This window comes from Erinaceus europaeus, chromosome 3, assembly GCF_950295315.1.
Source record: "Erinaceus europaeus chromosome 3, mEriEur2.1, whole genome shotgun sequence".
NCBI lineage: Eukaryota > Metazoa > Chordata > Mammalia > Eulipotyphla > Erinaceidae > Erinaceus > Erinaceus europaeus.
The window spans coordinates 142444566-142463826 of record NC_080164.1 but is presented as its reverse complement, the minus strand read 5'-3'; the positions used below and the strand labels follow the sequence as shown (position 1 = coordinate 142463826).

At 40.0% G+C, this 19261-nt stretch overlaps 1 protein-coding gene across 7 annotated transcripts in view; it reads left to right on the top strand.

Annotated features, from left to right (window-relative positions):
* The window catches only part of CRACD (capping protein inhibiting regulator of actin dynamics), a 308316-nt gene that overhangs the window by 165841 nt on the left and 123214 nt on the right, over positions 1 to 19261 (top strand). The window lies entirely within an intron of this gene.

The following is a 19261-nucleotide window of genomic DNA, read 5'->3' as shown; positions in this document are numbered from 1 at the left end:
ACAACATAGAAGCTACCCCAGTGCTGTGAGGTTGGGCTCCCAACCTAAGTCACACACATGGCAATGCAGACACCCTTCCAGGTAAATGATCTTACCATATTAAACCAGTATTAACTCAGCTACTTACTAAAAAAAATAATAATGAAATTAATAAAATTATAAAAAAGACTACAACTCAGACTAACTTTAGCTAGTCCCTTTTTCTATGCACTATTTATTAACTGTGGATGCAATTACAAAGTTAACTTAAACAGAGTTGGCCCTCACTCTTTTTTTTATTTTTTATATTTATTCATTCCCTTTTGTTGTCCTTGTTGTTTTATTGTTGCAGTTATTATTGATGTTGGATATTATTATTATAATAATAATAGTTATTGTTGTTGGATAGGACAGAGAGGAATGGAAAGAGGAGGGGAAGCAGAGAGGGGGAGAGAAAGATAGACACCTGCAGACCTGCTTCACCGCCTGTGAAGTGACTCCCCTACCAGTGGGAAGCCAGGGGTTCAAACCGAGATCTTTACGACAGTCCTTGTGCTTTGCGGCACATGTGCTTAAACCACTGCACTATCGCTGGACTCCCGGCCCTCACTCTTAATCTAGCAAAAACAACCATTAAGGTTTCATTCCTACTCTCCTAAAAGTGTCTCATTTTTTTTCTTTTTCTATTTAAGTTTTTAATTTTTAATTGATTGCCATTTAACATCGTGTCAAGTGTATGGCATATAACAAGTGTACTATTGCCATATAACACGGTGTCAAGTTTACGGCATGATTCAGTACTGCATTTTCATTCACCAAATTAATTCCTTTGTATTTTATCTTCTGAGTTTTTGTTTGTGTTTGATGAACTCCCTTTCATCTCTGCCAGGACAGAGTGACATTGTAGAAGGTAGTCCTGCAATTTCTTTTTAGAAGACAAAGTAAATCCTGGGCTGGGAAGATAGTGTAATAGTTATGCAGAAGGCTTTCATTCCTGAGGCTCTGAGTCCCCAGGAATGAAATACCCAGTGCCACCATTAGCCAGAACTGAGCAGTGCTCTGGTCAGCCTCTCTCTCTCCCCCACCCCTATTCTTTCATTAAAATAAATAAATTGTCTTCTTTCTTTCTTCCTTTCTTTCTCTTTTTATTGCGGGAGTTAAAGCTTTACAGTGCAATCATTGACATATGCATACAATTTAATTATATAATAGCCCCCCTGAGTTTTCTTCTTATCCGTCCTCTCCAGAGTCCTTTGCTTTGGTGCAATACACCATGTCCACTCCATGTTTCACTTTGTGTTCTCCCTCCCCAATATTTGTATATTGGTGCAATACACAAATATCTTCTTTTAAAAAAGAAGAAGACAAAGCAAACCCTAAAGAAAGTGTTTTCCACTCATAGATGTTCTTCCTAAGTTTCATTGTAACAGGAAGATTATCTGAAATTAGCTAATGAGATTGAGCCTTCAGAAATACTAGCAAACTAGCAACTAAGACATAGAAGAAATGCTGGAGCTTTGTGACAAATATTGCTTTATTTTTATTTGTTTGTTTTTGCTATTGTGGTGTTGTGTTTGTGCAATTCCATTGCTCCCAGCACACCTTTTGTTATCTGTTTCTCAGATAAGAGGATGAAAGACAGAAAGGGGAAGAAAGACAGAGAAGGAGAGACACCACAGCAGTGCTACACTGCTCATGAAACATCCCCTTGTCATAGTGCTCCCATGTGGTGACCGGGAACTCTAACCTGGGGTTCTACTCCCAACCCCTGTTTAATCTTTTTCATGTATTTAGCAGCACATTAGCTTAAACTTGAGCATCAGGCTTGGTTAGAAAACACCAAACGGTTCCTTATGCCTTTATTTGGAACCTAACCAATGCTGGTGTGGCTTTTTTCCTTACTCTGAATTTCTCCAGTCTCCTTCCAGAAAGGGGAATTCTCTTCCTTAAGAGACCAAATGTATGTATCATTGAAAGTTAAATTTCTGACTTTTAGGATCCCGAATTGGAGGTAGTAATTTTCCCTAGACCAGCCCTCCAACACACAATATTCTGTTGTTCCCATTGACCAGTTGGTAATAAACGTAAATTTTAATTTTGTATTTCCTTTCAAAGAGTAGAAGTTTTAAAACATCTGTAAATCTGTTTTTATGAAATTTATTATTTTAACTCTGTTCCCCCTGGCTTCTTGTTTAGTGCCTTAGATGCAATATTTTCTGTGAGCTCTATCCTTTTCGGTGTTGTATTAAAAGTTCTGAAATTGCCAACCTTGGAGTGCTGTCCTCCATTCCATTGCACTGATGATAAATGGAATTAATTTATTCTCTGCAACCTTTTAATTGACCTGCACTTAAAAAAAATAGTTCACAATGAAATTTTCATAAGTCATTATCTAGACCTGAAGAAAAAGAGAAGAAATGAGCATCTATAATAGTACCTTCCCAAGGGTTGGGCAGTAGCGCAGCGGGTTAAGCGCACATAGAGCGAAGCGCAAGAACCTGCGCAAGGACCCAGGTTCAAGCCCCTGGCTCCCCACTTGCAGCAGGGCTGCTTCACAAGCGGTGAAGCAAGTCTGCAGGTGTCTATCTTTCCCTCCCCGTCTCTGTTTTCCCCTCCTCTCTCTGTCCTATCCAACAACAATAATAACCACAACAATGATAAAACAACCAGAGTGACAAAAGGGAAAGGGAAAAAAAAAAAAAGGAGCAAGCACCAAGCCCCAGCAATAACCCTAGAGGCAAAAAAAAAAAAAAAAAAAAGTGCCTTCACTCCTGTATTAACACACTTAATTGTAATAAGCTTGGTGGAAGCACAGATCACTGCACATAGGGTCTGTAAGTTACCCTAAGAGTCACCTAGAAACTTTTAAATAAATACACTGACACTCATTTCAGTGATACATTAAGAAGCCATTTTCACTGCCTGTTCATCAACTATTGCCAGGAACAAGGGATTGCAAAGAAACATTTCATGCTGTAGATGTCATGTGTCCCACTGTCTTCCAGAATTTTTAGCAAAAATTAGTATGGAATTAACAAAGAATGTTCTGTGGTTTTAAAATTGCACTTCATTTATAGATTTTAGCACAGCTTTAGAATCACAGTAAATCCAATAGAAGTGTACAGAGTTTCCATACTCCTCCTGATTCTATATGTATTTTAACTTTAAACTTCTACTTTCATAAAAACACAATTTTATTAATTTACCTCTTTAAATTGTTTAGAGATTTTATTGTATTCACAAAAGTCTGCATAATAAATACTCTGTAATTTCACAATTTAAAATCTATTTTTAAATTATGGAATTCACGTGGCAGGAAGTGCAAGGATTGGCTCAAGGCTCCCGGTTCAAGCCCCCAGCTCCTCACCTGCAGGGAAGTCGCTTCACAGGTGGTGAAGCAGGTCTGCAGGTGTCTATCTTTCTGTCCCCCTCTCTGTCTTCCCCTCCTCTCTCCATTTCTCTCTGCCCTATCCAACAAAGACGACATCAGTAACAACAACAATTATAACTACAACAATAAAACAACAAGGGCAATAAAAGGGAATAAATAAATATTTTAAAAAATTAATAAATTATGGAATTAAGATACTATTTAGAGACTTTAAAGAAAAGGAAACAAAATATCGCCAAAGCTCACCAAACTTCTGTCATTTTGTTTTGACTTTTAATCCAGATAATTTTTTTTTTTTTTACAGAGAAAGGTGATAGTGTACTATGCAGTTATTTAAATTTTTGATCTCAGAGATCAGGAACTAGCTCACCCTATAAAATGTACCTCACCATAAGTGAGGGCCTGGGTTCAAGCCTCACCACCACATGGGAGTTCCATTGCACTGGGGGCAACTCCATAGATAACGGGCAGTGCTGCGGTCTCTTTCTTCCTGTGAGAAAAAAAAAATGCAAAAATCCTCTAGGGAAAGGTGGAATTTTAAGAGTGTGAGGTCCTGGCATCACACACACCCACAAACTCATGTGAGAGTAGATGGCTCTGTCTCTTTAAGGTTGCTCACAGTGTGAAGAGGTGTGCTGTGATGTTTACTGCTGTGTGTGCATATGAAATTGCTCAAGTGAAGAAAACTACTTCATGGCTGTGAATGCTGTGGTGTGATGTTTCCTGCTAAACTAGATCTCTTTAGTATTTGGACATTTCAGAACACTTATAAGGCTTTAGATCTTTTATACCTTTCTGTGAAGGCTTATGAAAGAAATAAAAATTAAATTAATTGTGCCGTTTGTCTTAAGATGATGCTGTCCCTGGCTGCTTGGCAAAGGGCACTGTGTGTGAGTGATTTCAGCTAGCATCAACAAAGGGAGAGAGAGTGTGCAAGAGTGAACAGCAAGAGAAGCGCAATCTATAGAAACATAGACTGAACACATTTAAGGAAGTTGTACAAATGGCTGGAAGATGTTAAAATATGTTCTGGAGGATGTGATAGGTAAGATTTTTTTCCCCTAGAGTCAAGTTAAGAATAATTTCTTAAAAAATGCTAATGTTTAAGTGCATGGGAGAATGTAGGAAATTAGGTACTCATATGCTGTGAGAGCATAATTAACCACACAGAGTGCTAATTGGATAGACTTTATTAAGATTTAAAATGTCTATACTCTTTAATTAAGAATAACATTCTTAAGAGTTTTTTTGTGGAATCAGTAACACATAAAAACTCATACAAAAATGTTCATTGAAGTGATATTTGCGGTAACAAGTAATTGGAAGTACTCTATTGCTCAGTTAAATAACTCTTGATACAGAAACCAATTGAAAGGACAAAGTAGAGGATACTGAAATAGTATGATTCCCTTCTCTGAAAGCAGCAGAGCCACAATGATACGTCAAAACTCCTGTGTAGAAGCCGACTTTTCCTAACAACAACAAAAAAAGCCAGAAAGGTCAACATCCAGGCGGCTGGACACAAAGAACTGCCCTTTTCTAAGAAGAAACGTGACCTTCCATGTGACAAATCTGATAATTGCAATCAGAAAAGATTATACAGTATGAGGCTCTAATCTGACACACTGGGGTGGGGGGGGGCAGGCTTTTCTGAAATCCCAGCACCTCAGGCACTTCTACAACTCCACAACAACACAGAACAGGAAATTAAAATCTGTGAAGGGGGAGAAGGAGTCATGGCAGCAGTCCTCTCCAAACCTTAGTAACTTGTCACAGTTCTGGTGGACTCCATATTGGACTTGAGTTATATAACAGACCCTGGGGTGGATTCAGGAAGCGTCCACTCCAATGCCAGCTCACAGCCAGCCAGATTCTTGATTCTTATTATAGTTTTGCAGCAGTGTGGAGCAGAAAATTAAAAGCATAAAGGGATAGAGGGGAAGTTGTGTTAGCAGCCTTCCTGGTGATATGGTAGCTTGCTGGAGCTCTGGAGGATATCTTATTGTTTCATAGTAACTGACCTCAGGAATGGATTCAAATGAAATAATGATGCAAAATAAACTTGACACTGATTTTTTTAAAAATGGTCCCAAGGATACTCACAGAAATGGAAAGTTCAATAGAAGAAAATACCAGCAAAATCAGAGTAAATATGAAAGAAGCCATAATAAGTAAGAGAGAAAATATAGTGCTCCAGGAGATGGTGCACCTGGTTAAGCGCACAAGTTACAGTTTGCAAGGACCCAGGTTCAAGCCCCTGTTAGGAGGAAGGCTTCACAAGGCTGTAGGGGGAAGGCTTCACAAGTGGTGAAGCAAGTCTTCAGGTATCTCTCTGTATTTTTCCCTCCTTAACTGTCCCTCCTCAATTTCTCTCTGTCTATCCAATAGTAAATAAATAAAAGAGGAAGAGAAAATATAGTAGCTGAATATGTGTGTTCTCTCTCTCTCTCTCTCTCTCTCTCTCCAGCAGAAAGGCATATTCCAAGGACTGAAATGGTGAGCTAGAGAAGTTAGATGCAGTCATTAGAAAGAACTAGAGGGGGGCACAGTCAGTTGAGCACACATATTACTTTGCTTGAGGACCTAGGTTCGAACTTCCCCTCCCCACCTGCAGGAGGGAAGCTTCCTGAGTGGTAAAGTATGTCTGCAGGTGTATCTCTTTCTTCCTCTCTATCTCCCTCTGCCCCCTCAGTTTCTCTCTGTCCTGTCTAAGAAAGAAAGAAAAACGACCACCAGTAATGGTGGATTCATCATGCATGCATTGAGCCCCAGTGGTAACTGTGGTGGCAATTATATAATTTACATTATATACATATATATATAATGTAAATGAAGAAAATATAGGTGGGGCCAGGCAGTGGCAGTGGCTCACCTGGTTGAGTGCACACATTATCATGCACAAGGACCTAGGTTCAAGCCTCCAGTCCTCACCTGCACGGGGGAAGCTTCATGAGTAGTGAAGCAAGGCTGCAAGTGTCTTTCTCACTACTCCCCTCTATATGCCCTCACCTCTCAATTTCTCTCTGTCCTGTCAAATAAAAAAAATAATAAAGGAAATGGCCACTGGGAGTAGTAGATTCATTGTGCAGGCACCAAGCCCCAGTGGTAACCCTGGTGGCTATATATATATATATATATATATATATATATATATATATAATTTTTTTTAAAAAAAGATGAGTTAAGGATAACATCAAAAGGGATGTTTGCATTTTCAGCATAGGGACACTAGAAGGAAAATGGAGAAAGGAAGATATTCTTTCTATTTAATTTTTACTAGAGATTTAATAAGGTTTACAAGATCATAATATTATAGAAGTATAATTTCACACTGCATCTGCCACCATAGTTCTATGCCTTTCTCCCCACAAAAGGAGAGCATTCTTATCCAGAATTTTTTGAATGAAAACTACCTCCATCTAAGAATTCTCTGTCCAACTGGGATATTATTCATATTTGGAATGATGAAGAACTTTTCAGACAAACAACAATCACCACTAAATCGCCCTGGCAAAAAATGCTGAAGGGACTTATACAAAAGGAAAATACACAATCACCTCATCTATAAGGGTTAATTAAAGAAACAAAACAGGGGGGGGGGCAGAGTCAAATGAAAACACACAGTTAGATTCAGACTGCAGAACAGAAGTTCCCCAAGGGGGCTGGAGGGGAAGGGCTGGGCTACAAGGGTAAAGTGCATTTGGTCCAGTGCATTTTGGTAGAGGGATGTTGGTGATTTGATGGTGAGTATGGCATAGGGACCTTTTGGGATTTCTTGGGGCATCAGACTGTGGAATGACAAGTATATAAGAGCTATAGGAAAGTAAGGACTAGATAGTAAGATTTGCTGAGTAGATTCCTACGTTCCATTTAGGCCGGTAAAGGGTCTGAGGTGGTCTCCACTGGTTAACTTTTGTCCTTCCTGGTAGAGGAGAGGAGTAGGAATACATTTGTCAATTTGTGTCCTGCTTTTAGGCAAGTAGAGGAAGGACAAATAACTTTTTCTTGTTCTTCTTTCTGATCTTTTAAATATTTTTTTAAAAAAAGTAATTATCTTCGGGGATGGGCAGTATTGCACCTGGTTAAGCACACAAATCACTATGTGCATGAACCAGGGTTCAAACCCCCACTTCCCACCTGCAAGGGGTACACTTCTCAAGTGGTGAAGGAGGTCTGCAGGTGTCTATCTCCCCCCCCCCACTATCTCCCCCACCCCTCTCAATTTATCCCTATCCTGTCAAATAAAAAAGGTAGAAATGGCCACCAGGAGCCGTGGATTTGTTGTGCAGGCACCGAGCCCCAGCACGAACCCTGGTGGCAAAAAAAGGGGGGAGGGGGAAGAAAGAGGGAGCAGAGGGAGAGAGAGCCAGAGCTTCACTCTGGCATATGTGATGCTATGGATCAAACTCTGGAACTCAACACTATCCACTGTGTCACCTCCTGGGCTGTATTCTGCTTTGTTCCAGTTACCTTTGGCTCAGAAAAATCATTATACGTAAGGGGAATATTTTGAAGCAGCACATCTATGTCTTGCTACCCTGCAGTATTCTGTGTGTAATCAAAACAGACTGCCCTGTGCTAGGGCACATACCCTGGCATTTGAGTGAGTGACAAGCAAGCTGGATTCCACTCACCCCTGGCATGTTTGGCTGCACATCTGCATGCAGAGAGTAGCCTACTCAGTCATCTTGCCCAGGGAACAATCCAGTGACTCCATTGCTGCAGTGGCAAGATCATGAGACTGGAATGTCCTTTTTCCTTAGTAGCCCTGGGCAATCCAGAGCTCTTGATTTGGGGGTCTTCAAGTCACTAAGCTTTGCTGGCTCATTACAGTCTTGGCTATGATTCTTTACCCTTTTTATTGATGGTTTTTGATCATTTTATTTTTAAATTTTAAGTAATTTGGTTTTTATTTTAAATTAAATATTAATTTATTATTAGTAATATAACTCTACTTCGTTTTAATTAGATTATGGGACTCTGGTGAGTTTTTGTTATTTTTTATTAGTGATTTAATAATGAGTAACAAGATTGTAAGATAACAGGGGTACAATCCCATACAGTTCCCACCACAAGAGTTCCGTGTTCCATCCCCTCCATTGGAAGCTTCCTTATTTTTGATCCCTCTGGGTATACTGACCAAAGTTTTTTATGGGGTGCAGAAGGTAGACAGTCTGGCTTCTGTAATTGCTTCTCCGCTAGGCATGGGACTTGGCAGGTGGATCCATACCCCCCATCCTGTTTCTATCTTTTCCTAATCGGGGAGGGCACTGGAGAGGTGAGGTTCTGGGACACACTGGTGAGGTCTTCTGCCCTGGGGAAGTCAGTATGGCATCATGGTAATGTCTGCAAATTGGTGGCTGAAAGGTGGTAAGATATAATGCAGGAAAAATTGTTTAATAAACAGGAGCCCAAAGGTAGGAATAGAGCAGAAGAAACGAGGGGTCTTCATGTGGGAAGAAGCTAGGAAGTCTATTTTAGGTATGTTCCAAGGGGCCCGTGACTTTAGTAATTTTTACCTGAGCCTGATAACTAACATGCAGGTGGACTAAATTATTGTCTGTGAAGATGGTGTCAGGGTTAAGAATAGGTCTAGAAAGCTGGGTTAGAACAGAGAGTAGCTCCCAAACATGATGAAAGTATATAAATACCATTAACTTTCAACCCCATCAATCTGACCTAGGGCTCATATCTATTCATATTCAGCACAGGAGCCTGTGTAACATCTGCATCCTTGTCAGGCTGAGCTTACAGTCCATGATCACTGCTAGGAACATTCTAGGCTGCACGTATTTCAGAACCAGTCTTCCTTGAGTGGCAGAGTATGATGACCCAGTTTCCCTTCAGAGAGTGGGGCAATTTCTATCATTGCTGCTCTACAGTGAGGGCAAGGTCCTGTAGAGGCCCACAAGAAAGCTTATGATGATGTTCCTGATGGAAATGACCAGTGATGATGGAGAGAGGGATCTATTAGAGGTCACCAAATTAATTAATTAAATTAGCTAATCCCACAAAAATTAATTTATTTTTATAAGTGTCTAGAGCATGGCTTAGCTTTTCTGGCTTCTGTTAGGTGCCAGTTACTGAACCTAGGGCCTCACATAAACAAATCCTGTATTCTAATGCATTGTGCTATTCCCCTCCCCCATCCACCCAAACACTGATTAGTATTATTTATTGGGAAGTTAATGGTTTAACAAAATACCCTTTTGTGATTAAAAAGCATTATTAGCAGCAGGTAGATAGCATAATGGTTATGTAAAAAGACTCTCGTGCCTGGGGGTAAAATCCCAGGTTCAATCCTCAGCACTACCATAAGTGGTAAGGTAAAATAAAAACAAAAAATAGGTAAGAATCATTATGAGGATCTGATAGTCCATCTACCTAACTGCACTGAATGAGTTTCTTACTACCCTTTATATTCTTCCATATTTCTGTTAACTGTTCTTAGTTTTACTCCCAAAGTGATATTTGTTTAAACAATGCCCAAAAAATTGAATGAAAAAGTTTATAAAAAACTGAAAAGTGAATTGTTATAATTTATATTTTGTGATTCCTAACTAGGTCTGTCTAGGCGTCAGTGAGGGGTAGGGGAGAGCTGAGGCAAAAGAAGAAAAGAACAAGTAAAGTCAGCTTCTTGAAAGGGTCTTTTTAAAAAAAGTTTTTATTGAGGGACTGATGGTTTACAGTCAACCGTAAAATACAATATTTTGTACGTTTCTCAGTTTTCCACATAATAATTCAACCCCTACTAGGTCCTCCTCTGTCATCATGTTCCAGGACCTGAGCCCTCCTCCCCACCCCAGAGTCTTTTACTTTGGTGCAATACACCAACTCCAGTCGAAGTTCTGCTTTGTGTTTTCCCTTCTATTCTTGTTTTTCAACTTCTATCTATGAGTGAGATCATCCCGTATTCATCCTTCTGTTTCTGACTCATCTCACTTAACATAATTCCTTCAAGCTCCACACAATATGAGGTGAAGATGAATTCACCATTTTTTAAAACTTATTATTATTATTATTTATTCCCTTTTGTTGTCCTTGTTGTTTTATTGTTGTAGTTATTCTTGTTGTCATTGTTGTTGGATAGGACAGAGAGAAATGGAGAGAGGAGGGGAAGACAGAGAGGAGGAGAGAAAGGTAGACACCTGCAGACATACTTCACCGCTTGTGAAGGGACACCCCTGCAGGTGGGGAGCCAGGAGCTTGAACCAGGATCCTTAAACCCATCCATGCACTTCATGCCACATGTGCTTAACCTGCTGCGCTACAGCCCGGCTCCCAAATTCACCATTTTTAATAGCTGAGTAGTATTCCATTGTGTGTATATACCACAACTTTCTCAGCCATTCATCTGTTGTTGGACACCTGGGTTGCTTCCAGGTTTTGGCTATTATATATTGTGCTGCTATGAACATAGGTATACACAAATCTCTTTGGATGGTGTGTTTGGTTCCTTAGGATATATCCTCAGGAGAGGAATTGAAGGGTTACTGGGTAGGTTCATGTCTAGCCTTCTGAGAGTTCTCCAGACTGCTCTCCACAGGGGTTAGACTAATTTACATTCCCACCAGCAGTGCAGGAGGGTTCTTTTGTCTCCACCTCTCCAGCATTTGCTGCTGCTATCTTTTCTGATTTATGACATTCTCACAGGAGTGAAGTGGTATCTCATTTTTGTCTTTATTTGCATCTTTAGAGGGTCTTTAACTGGACTCTGACATTAAAAATTTAAAGAATATTAGGTTTCCTTCCTTTCCCACACCCACCGGAGATAAATAAATAATGCACATACTCAGAAAGAGTTATGGGAGATGAGATTCTGTTCATCAGTTTTTGAAAAGCCTGCATCTGTTCTTGTCATGAAATTATATTGGAGGAGCTTGTGAGTCCCGCTGAATTGTCCCATGATCCTCAAGACACCTGTGCAGACTGAAATAGGTCCAGTGGGCAGATTGTGGGGAATGCACTTTAAAATATCTGAAACCTACCAAAACAGACTTAAATCTCCATAAATGTTTTGAAAACTCTTTTGTAATCTGCTTCAGTGTTTATTGTTTGTACATGTGTATTAATGCATCACATCTTAAACAAAGAAACAATGTAGTAGATGTTTGTTGATTGCTGGACGGAAACATGCATAGTGATCTATTTAGGTTTTTGTTTTGCTTTTTTCAAGGAGTGTACTCATCACATAGGCATTACTATCCTCAATTTATCTTTTGGTCATTGAGGATGAAGGTGACTGAATGAATTGAACTATTTTTCCGGTGGTTCTGAATGCATTATTGATTAGTAGCAGAATTGACTAGTAGTTGAAGATTCTCTCTCTCTCTTTCAGCTTTTGTCAGTTTGGTAGGAGAAATCAAGGACAATTTCTCCCCCTCCCCCTGCACCCACCCAAGAGCTGCATGATAAATAACTGCTGGGTAAATTAATATCTTTTTTTAGAGAAGAGCCAAAGAAGGAGCCAGATCTGGCTCTCTGGTTTTTGCTTTTCTTGTTCAGCCCATTAGCACCCTTGCTCTTGGTTCAGGTTCCAGGTCCTCCTTTGCTTATCAGTAACTATGCGTGAGTCATGGCAACCTTGCTGGCCCTCCTTTTCCCAGTTGCTAAAGAGTAATGTGTTGCTTAAAGTGCCTCTATCTTCTGGAATAGAAGACCCTCTGGAAACACAAAGCTTTGTTGCCTCAATAAATGGGCTCTTGGCATGATAACTAATTCATCCTCCCCTCTTCTTGCAGACAAATTTCCTGCTGAGGTAAGTAATGTGAAGTCAGATTTTTATTTTTTTGTATTCAGCTTTTCAGTTCCTTTTGTATGTGTCTGGCCTTGTAAATGTAGTGAATAAATGCTATAATTATAACCCTTTTTGACAGCTCTGTAATTTAATTGTAATTTACTCTGAGCATGTTTTTAAAGACAATGATGTGTATTGAAGATGCAGCTGTTCCCATTTCATCTGCTAAACTGACAGGAATTGTTGGAATCATAGTCCCAGCAACAGTGAGAACTTCCAATCTATTTAAGACCAAATGTAGGGATATAGTCTGTGCTAGTGGATGTACATGTGCATGACCATTTTCTTTTTTTTTTGTTTGTTTTTCGAATTCTTTTTTAAATTTTTTATTATTTATTTAAGAAAGGAGATATTATTAACAAAACCGTAGGATAAGAGGGGTACAGCTCCACACAATTCCCACAACCCGATCTCCATATCCCACCCCCTCCCCTGATAGCTTTCCCATTCTCTATCCCTCTGGGAGCATGGACCCAGGGTCCTTGTGGGTTGTAGAAGGTGGAAGGTCTGGCTTCTGTAATTGCTTCCCCGCTAAACATGCGCGTTGACTGGTCAGTCCATACTCCCAGTCTGCCTCTCTCTCTCCCTAGTAGGGTGGGTCTCTGGGGAAGTGGAGCTCCAGGACATACTGGTGGGGCCGTCAGTCCAGGGAAGTCTGGGCATGACCATTTTCTGACCCTGGTTTGGCACAACTTGCAGTGTGGTGTTTAGAGAGGAGCATCATTTAAAATTGCCCTTTGCAAATATATATGTATATATTGGCCTTTGAATAAATGTGTCAGTTATTTGAAGTGGAAAAACTCTTTTCTGCAGTAGTTAAGGTAAATGCAGTCTGTTAGCATTCAGAGGTCATCCCTCCACTAACCTGACCTTAATTCCTGCCTGCATTGGCTGGGGTTTACTGGAGAACCATTGCTCATCAGCTGTATTCATTTCCTAGGTCTAGTATCACAGAGTACCATGGACTAGATGACTTCAACAAGAGAAATTGGCTAGAAGTCCAAAAACATAGTGCTGGCAGGCTTGGTTCCTGTTGAGCTTTTGAGGGACAATCTGTTCCACTTGCTCTCTCCTCGCTTCAGGTATCTTCAGGTGTTCCTTGGTTTATACACAGTGTTCTCCCTGCGCTTTCACACTATCTTCCCTCTGTGTGTGTCTTTGTCCGTATTTCCCCTTTTCACAAGGACATCAGATTGGCTTAGGGCCCACAGTAATGACTTTATTCTAACTTTAGTCCCTTTCCACCCAAACAAGGTCACATTCTGAGCTAATGGGGTTAGGGCTTTTTGTTGTTGTTTATTTACTTTTTAATTTTTTTAAAAAATGGTTTGTTTACTTATTTATTCATTCTGTTTTTTTGCCCTTGTTTTTATTGTTGTAGTTATTGTTGTTGTTACTGATGTCGTCATTGTTGGATAGGACAGAGAGAAATGGAGAGAGGAGGGGAAGACAGAAAGGGGGAGAGGAAAACAGACACCTGCAGACCTGCTTCACTGCCTGTGAAGCGACCCCCCTGCATATAGGGAGCCGGGGGCTCAAACCGGGATCTTTATGCCAGTTCTTGTGCTTTGCGCCACCGGCTCTTAACCCGCTGTGCTACTGCCCGACTCCTCTGTTTGTTTACTTTTTACAATTTTTCTAGGGAGACAGTCTCCAACTCATAATGGATGTCTATTAGAATTTGCTGGAATTTTCTTTTGATAATGCTTGCAAGTGTGCTGTGCTTTCAAAAGCTTTTGAATGATTGCAGGAAGACTCTCACAAGATTTATTTTGTAGTGGTATTGTCTTGTATTTATTTTTGGCTATACTGCACAACTATTAAGTTTACCATCTTTCCTGATACTTGTCCAAGATGTTGCAGTAGAGTCTGAACTGTGCTTTGACTTTCACTGCCCTAAATACAGCTTATTGAATACTAGATGTTACAAAGCAATTGTTAATGCTGGGCCACCTCAGAACTTTGTAACTGCTAGAGAAATTGGCAATGAATTCACCTCATGGCAGATAGACAGCCTGAGTTGATCCCACCATCATTTCTTTTTCTCCTACCCCCATTTATTCCCAAGAACTGCAAGAAGCAGTTGGAATATAATTCAGAAAGATGCTCTTAGTATCAGAAAACTCCTTCATATGAAGCTTCTGGTATACTGGAACACAATTTGTGATGAAGCAAATTTCAGAGCAGTATCTGAAATTAAGGGAATAAATTAGAAGAAGGAGGCAGGGGGTGTGGTGCATCTGGTTGGGCACACATCTTAGAATGCCCAGGGACCCAGGTTCAAGCCCCCAGTTCCCACCTGCAGTGGGGAGGGCCTCACAAGTGATGAAGCAGGTCTGCAGGTGTCTCTTTGTCTCTCTCCCTCTCTATAACCCCCGTCCCTCTAGATTTCTGGCTATCACTATTCAATAAATAATAAAGATACAAAAATAGAAGGAGTATAAATCACTTGATGTGATAGAAATGAAGTTTAACTGGTTAATAGGAAAATAGACTTTGGTCATGTTCTGCAGTGCACTGGGATGATACTGGACAGGTAAATAGACTCTGGTCATGTTCTGCAGTGCACTGGGATGATACTGGACAGGTAAATGAACCTTTCAGTTTGCTTGCTATTGACGTGGGATTGCATCATGAGGTCTCTTAGATACCTTGTCTTAAAGTTCTGTGATTCCAGAGGTACAACTGCAGAAGGAGAAGCAATTAGATTGTAATTATTTAGGTCAATCTCTAGAGGTTGTACTTGGTGAAACCTTAAAAGGTTTTGGCTCAGAGATTCAGCATACTCTGGGATATATACCATAAACTGAGATAGCAAATGATTATTTTATGAATTGGATTGAGGCTTACAGTATGGTAACAGTGCAGGGAAGTAAAATTGGGAAACTAATTGGTGGAAATTTTCTGCAAGATATATGTGAAAAAGAAAACCAAAATATTGCAATAAGTGGGTTTTTAAATTTTTTTAATATTTATTTTCCCTTTTGCTGCCCTTGTTGTGGTTATTGATGTCGTTGTTGTTGGATAGAACAGAGTGAAATGGAGAGAGAAGGGAAGACAGAGAGGGGGAGAGAAAGATAGACACCTGCAGACCTGTTTCACCGCCTGTGAAGCGACTCCCTTGCAGGTGAGGAGCCGGGGGCTGGAACCGGGATCCTTACACCAGTCCTTGTGCTTTGCGCCACGTGTGCTTAACCTGCTATGCCACCGTCCAACTCCCTACAATAAGCGTTTTAAAAGATAAAAGTGTGCAAAAGCACATACCTGTAGACTCAGTGGGCAGGCCTCCTCATCACAGAAATTTGATTAGCAGTCCTGCCTGTGTCTTTATCACACTCAAATTTATTCATAGCAAAGCTCAAATTCTAAACATGCATGGAAAAAATGACAAGATTGGAGGTTATTACAGGGATCTAGTTTATTTTATTTTACTTTTATGACACAAAGGAACAAGCCATCTCATAGGCATGACACTGCCAGGTGGCCTCCACTTCTTATTTTTTAAATTTTGGATACACAGGGTAAGGAGAGACACCAAAGTACTGCTCCACTATCCATGGAGTACAGGAACTTTTTTAAAGCAGGGTCAAAATACCAGAGACTTATGTATTTAAGAGCAACTTGGTGATAGGGGCATAATGCCACTGTCAGCTAACATCATGAAGTACAGAGGTATTATTCAGAGATCTCAAAAGTTGACCCTCGCTCGACAGTCAAGCATGGGTGGAGGCAGATGGTGCTCTACAGACAGGGATGTGGCTAGCATCTTGATTTAGGATTTCCCAGGCCCCAAACCAGGGATCTAACTTAGTTTTAGGCCATATGGACCCAGGTGGAGAGAGTAGCATAATGTTTATACAGAATAATTTCACGTTGTCATTGTTGTTGGATAGGACAGAGAGAAATGGAGAGAGGAGGGGTAGACAGAGAGGGGGAGAGAAAGATAAACACCTGCAGACCTGCTTCACCACCTGCAAAGCGACGCCCCTACAGATGGGGAGCCTAGTGCTCGAACCTGGGTCCTTATGCCACGTGTGCTTAACCCGCTGCGCTACCGCCTGGCCCCCGATTTTTTTTTTTAAGTTATCCACTTTATTCACGAGAGAAAGAAAATGCATCGCTCAGCTTTGATTTATGGTGGTTCACTGATTGAACCTGAGACCTTTGGCAGTTAAGAGATAGAGATATACCTGCAGCCCTGCTTCACCACTTGTGAATCTTTCCCCTAAGGTGGGGCCCAGGGGCTTAGACCTAGGTCCTTGCACACTGTAATGTGAGCACCTAACCAGGTATGCTCCACGTGAATAATATTAGCAACAACAACCATGGACAACAAGGGCAACAAAAGGGAAAAAATGGCCTCCAGGAGCAGTGGATTCGTGGTGCAGGCACTGAGCTCCAGCAATAACCCTGGAGGCAAAAAAAAAAAAAAAAAAAAAATCAGTTCTTAACCTTACAGTGACCTGAATCAAAGCTTCTGAGTAGAAATTCCTAAACAGATTGACAGTAGGAAAGAGCACTTCAGCTAAGGTGATATGTTACCACCTATGTCTTAGATGTCTTTAATTCAAGGGTTCTCTCTCTCTCTCTCTCTTTTCTTTAGTTATCTCTTTTTACTTATTGGATAGAGACAGCCAGAAATTGAGAGGAAGGGCATATAGAGAGGGAGAGAAACAGAGAGACACCTGCAGTACTGCTTCACCACTTGTGAATCTTTCCCCCTGCAATTGGGGACTGGGGGCTTGAACCCTGTTCCTGGTGCATTATAATATATGTGCTTAACCAGGTGAGCCACCACCTGGCCCCAAGGGTACTCTCTTATCTTTTTTTTTTTGGAGGGGGTAAACCTGTTAGTATACTTGAGTGTCTCCCACACTTTGAATTTTGCTGTTGTGTATCTAATGTGCTCCTCTGTTCTCTATATTTTCTGTAAATTGGTAGTTACATCCAAGCACTATCTGATTTAGATTAGAGGTGTTTGTTTGTTTGTTTTTAACTACTTCCTAAGTGGTGAGTTCTTTCATCAAGTGACAGATAATAGCATGTTTTTGCTTTATGTTCCTGTGACTCCTAGTACTTTTATGGCTTAGTTTTAACATTATGATGTTGGCATTTATTCTGTTGTATGGTGTAACTATGATCCCAATTTTATCTTTTTCAGTTTGCTACCCAGCTATTCTGCCAGTATTTTTTCCATTTTTATTAGTGATTTAATATTGATGTACAAAATCATGAGATAACAGGGGTATAATTCCACACCATTCCCACCAGAGTTGTGGGTCCCCATTACCTCCATTGGGAACTACAGTAGTTCTCCCACGGTCACAGATATGGGTTGACTTATTATTATAGCTATCTGTATTTGTATTTTTTTGCCCATCTTTTTTATGGTTCTGCCTTCTCTTCCTTTCTCAGTCACTTCTACAGTTGTTGCTACTTCCAAATGTCTTTTATTTTTTTCCTCATCTCTTTTTGGATCCTGATAGAGTTGGAGTTCAAAGTCCTCTGATCATCTTCCCCTCTCATTTACCCTCTTGGAGTACAGACCAGAATTCTTTTGGGGGTGCAGAAGACCATCAATATTTATTGAATGATTTATCCTTCCCTGCTGCTTTAAGAAGGCTTTTTTAAAAAAAAAATCATAAACTGTATTAAATTCCCAGTACATTGATATATATTCTCTGAGTTTTCTGTTGTGTGCCATTGATCTATCTGTATAGTTTTGCAATTATTCTGTGCTATCTTAATTATTAAATTTCTTTTTAGAGGAGTCATTTTTTTTTCCTTCATTTATTTTATTTATTTATTCCCTTTTGTTGCCCTTGTTGTTTTATTGTTGTAGTTATTATTATTGTTGTCGTTGTTGGATAGGACAGAGAGAAATGGAGACAGGAGGGGAAGACAGAGAGGAGGAGAGAAAGATAGACACCTGCAGACCTGCTTCACCGCCTGTGAAGCGACTCCCCTGCAGGTGGGGAGCTGGGGTTCGAACCGGGATCCTTATGCCGGTCCTTGTGCTTTGCGCCACCTGCGCTTAACCCACTGTGCTACAGCCCGACTCCCTAATTATTAAATTTCTATAAAATACCTTATAGGGATATTTTTTCTTTATTAATCTTCACTTTCAGAGCTTCCCTTTGTTATTCATTTAGATATGAATTGTATTTGACTTTTAGGTTAAATTAATAAGAATGAGGTTTGGAACTTCCCATTTCAATCCCTGGCACCATCCATCATAAGCTATTGTTGAACAGTGCTCTGATTAAAGAATAAATTAATTTAAAAAGATAAAACCATTATTGGCTTTACTTCTTCGGGACCACCGTATGCCTATTGGGTCACTTGTTTGTCCTTTAGCAATGTCTTGAAGTTTTTTTCATGTTTCCTTCATATTCCTTTTTTAGTTTTTCTATAGGTAAAACTTTTGGCTTTTTGCTTTTGGCTGTTGAGGTCTTTTCATCTATTCTATCTTCTGTTTGCTGTATTTGAAAACTGCTGATTCACATTCCACCATACTTACCAAATTCTCTTCCAATTTTAGTAGCTTTCAGTTAGCTTTCTTGAATTTTTCATGATGTTATCTGGAAATATTGGTTGCTTAATCTAATCAATTCCAATCTTTTAGTAGTTTGGCTTCTTTCTGTCGATTTGTCCAAATTTTCCACTTATATAATCCTGGTTCAAACCTGCATTTCTCTTTCAATTACTATTAGTTTTATTTGTTTACTTATTTATTATTTTTACTTGCCAAGACAGAGACAGGTTGAAAGGGGAGATAAGGTGATAAGGAGAGAGAGAGAGAGAGTCCTGCATCCCTGTTTGATCACTCAATAAGCTTTCCCCTACAGGTAGGAACCAGGGTCTTGAATTTGGGTTCTTGTGCTTGGAGCATGTGTGTTCAACTGGGTGTACCACCACATGGTCCTAACATTAAAGTTTTAGGCTTTTGTCATAAACTTACTTTTTCAGCACTACCTGGCAACAGGTGACAAACCTTTTTCTTTTGCCCTGGATCTGGAAGTTAGATGTGAACTCTTGGTCATCTAGAAGGCTTGCAAATCTATCTAGACTATTAATCTAAACTTTAGACTCAC